The sequence below is a fragment of the Otolemur garnettii genome, unplaced genomic scaffold, assembly GCF_000181295.1.
Source record: "Otolemur garnettii isolate 467f Iridium unplaced genomic scaffold, OtoGar3 scaffold00009, whole genome shotgun sequence".
Classification (NCBI taxonomy): Eukaryota; Metazoa; Chordata; class Mammalia; order Primates; family Galagidae; genus Otolemur; species Otolemur garnettii.
The window spans coordinates 32,751,510-32,754,621 of NW_003852404.1; the positions used below are offsets into that span (position 1 = coordinate 32,751,510).

The 3,112-nt window shown below is 36.0% G+C and overlaps 1 pseudogene across 1 annotated transcript in view; it reads left to right on the forward strand.

The window, feature by feature from the left end:
* Positions 1 to 2,375: 2,375 nt before the first annotated feature.
* Positions 2,376 to 3,112, forward strand: part of LOC100947415 — a 37,888-nt pseudogene continuing 37,151 nt past the window's right edge. Inside the window, exon 1 of the transcript XR_001161008.1 lies at positions 2,376 to 2,445. The product of XR_001161008.1 is annotated as a 39S ribosomal protein L27, mitochondrial pseudogene (transcript). The remainder of the gene's footprint in view (positions 2,446 to 3,112) is intronic.

Genomic DNA, 3,112 nt, shown 5'->3' on the forward strand with positions numbered 1-3,112 from the left:
GAGGGTAACAAGTCAAACTTTAAAACCACAACAGAAAGCAGAAGGCTTAATGTATCAACTTAATATATAAATAATCTACAACTGAGATAAAATGAAAATACATTTGTAATGGTGACAAGTTACAAATGCACTACATGAAAATTGATGATGGACCCACTTCAGGGTTATGGAAAATATAGATCCTCTTGACATTATTTTCCATATGAATTAAATTGTGCAAGCAACGAAACTAATTGTCATGACAGAATTGCTTCCATTGGACAAATACTGAAAGTATTTTCATTCCTGAAGAACTAATAATAATACATAGTATTGTTATTCAAACAATAAGATGTTCATTATGTAGTAAGTACTTATGAAAAAATATTAGGAGAAGCCTTTACAATTAAAAAAAGTCTATTATCATTTATTGCAGCTACATTTAAATTCAAAATATGTTTATTTCAAAAATAGGAAGAGAGATCAATATGAAAAATTCATGTCTGACCATGTTTTCTATACTAACAGTTCAGAGATTACAGTAACTATGGTTTTTATGAATTCCTAAATAGAAAATTGTGAACAAACAACATAGCAATTCATCTTTCCTTTTTGGAAATATAGTCATATTAAATTGGAACTCTATCATGTAAACTACTTCTGAGATTCCTCTACTAAAGTGGTTTTAAAAAGTCTTTTTAAACTATTGTCATTTTATTCTATTCCTTTTTTAATCAAAGCCACACTTTGGGGAAGATTTCTGCTTCTGGGCATATCAGGGTATTAGGGACTGGGTTCACCAAATGGTACCAAAATAATTTAATACCTAAACACAAATAATGAACCTTATAGTTTATCACCAACCATACAAATACTAGCTAGAAGTACATGAATCATAAACTTAAAAGAAAACCTAAAACTATTCGATTTCTAGAAGGTAACAGAATAAAATTTGTGTGATTTTGGGTTAGCAAGGATATGATTAGGTGAGACACAAGACACAACTATAAGGTAAAACATTCACAAAAGATCAAAATTAATCTTTTTTCCCTTTCAAAGATACTGTTAAGAGAATGAAAAAGCAAGTCATAGTCTAGGAGAAAATATTTGTATAACATATATGAAATAAAGGACTGGTATTCAGAAAATATGAAGACTTTTTACAACTCAGTAATTAGGATAAAAAGTGCATAAAATATTTTAATAGAAAATTCACCAAATGCAGTATGGAAGTAGTAAATAAACACAGGAAAAGATCTTTGAAAATATCTTGGACAGCTTTAGTGTGTGTAGAATAGCATAATATGGCAATATACCACTGCACACCATTAGAATAGTTAAACTCTGAAAAGATTGATAAGGGCTGGTGAAGAAGTGGTCATCGGCGCCTTGCAAGGAAATGTAAAATGCTGTTAAAAAATAAAGTGACCTTTTCTTACCAGATTAAACCAACTCTTATCATACAACCCACTAATTCCACTCCTACACATTTACCCCAGAAAATGAGAGCCCATATCCCCACGAGCACTTGCCCTGGAATGTTTTTGGCGGCTTTATTCATCACAGGTAAAAATGACAAACACCTGACATGTTCATCAAACGAAAAACAGCTAAACCCACAGTGAAAAGGACTAAGACTACACCCAAGAACACAGATGAATTAAAATCATCAGGATAAACGAAGAAGCCAAGAGTGAATCAAGACAATCTGTACAATGTATGATTTTATTTTAAAGACATTCTAAAAACATCGAACTCTAATGAAATAAAGCACAGTGGTTGCTGGAACCTGGGATTAGGGAGTGGAGACGATTGCAAAGGGGTACAAAAAGTTTTACAAGTGATGGAAATACACTAATATGATTGTGCTGGTGGCTCAAGCCGTGGTAAATTTTATGATGCAGAGACTATAACCAAGTTTACTTTTAATAAATAAATAGACAAACAATTAGGTATTAACCTAAAATTATTTGGGATGTGAAATAACCTTTACTTAATGTATACTGTAAGCTGCTTAAATAGAACCAAATCTGCCTCTCAGTGTGGTCAATGAGACAGAGGACTGCTAGGTAGGAAGCCTAGAATAAAGTCTACACAAGGAAGCTCCGGGCCGTGATGTGAATTTAGGGGAATGCATTAAAGTATTAAGTCCTAGTGCTGGAGTGGCTATAGGAGAGAGCGAGCTGGCAAATGTAACATTTCTGGAGAGAACAGCAGCCAAGGCTGAGGCAAATTTCCCCATCCTTAATTCTCCCTGTGTCCATCTGCCAAGAAAAACCGAACAGCAGCAGCACCAGCTGTTCTCATTGCTCCACAGATTGCAAACCATGCTTCCCGAATTAACATCTCACCAACGCTTCCCCATTGAGTTTACATGAGACGGGAACTAAGTCAAGATGGGATCTGAGGAGAAAGAGAAAGTAACAGGAAGGCTGATCACAGATGAAGGAGCTGACAGCGCCAAGGGCAAGCTGCTCGAGCCACAGAGAAATTAGTGCAAGATCAATTTGCAGAGGCAGGTAAGAGGAGGGAGCTGGTGTTTAAGGAGTGAAGGTCGGTAGACGACATTCAGTCCTCTGCCTTCCTGTTTCACAGAAGAACAGGAGAAGATGAAAAGCAAACTAGCAGAGCACTAGTGGTACTGCCCATTTGCCAGGTAACCAACTCAATCTAGTACTTCCTGTTAGACAGATGCTTGAAAGTTATGAATGAAATGCATTTTGCCAACAGTATGTATCACTTTAAACATGATGGATGGTAATTCTTTCCCTCTTACTAAGGAAAGTAACTTCTTTTTTTAACTGCAGATTAATATGAGAACACACACGATTAGGTTACATTGTTTGTAAGATAAAGTCAGAGTTGTCCTTTCCTTCACCCAGGAAGTGTGTCGCATCCCGGTGCATTGTTTCCTGTGGGTGGGAACTTGCTGAGCCCTCTTCCCCTCTCCCCTGACCTGCATTCTTGATTTTAATTGAGTGAGCATGCAGTAATTAAACTACTAGTTTCAACTTAGTATTGAGCCCATGTGATGCTTATTTTTCCATTCCTGTGATATTTGACTTGGGAGAGTGTTCTCCAAATCCACTCAGGTTGTTACAAATGACACAAAATCACCAGCTTTAGGAAAGTA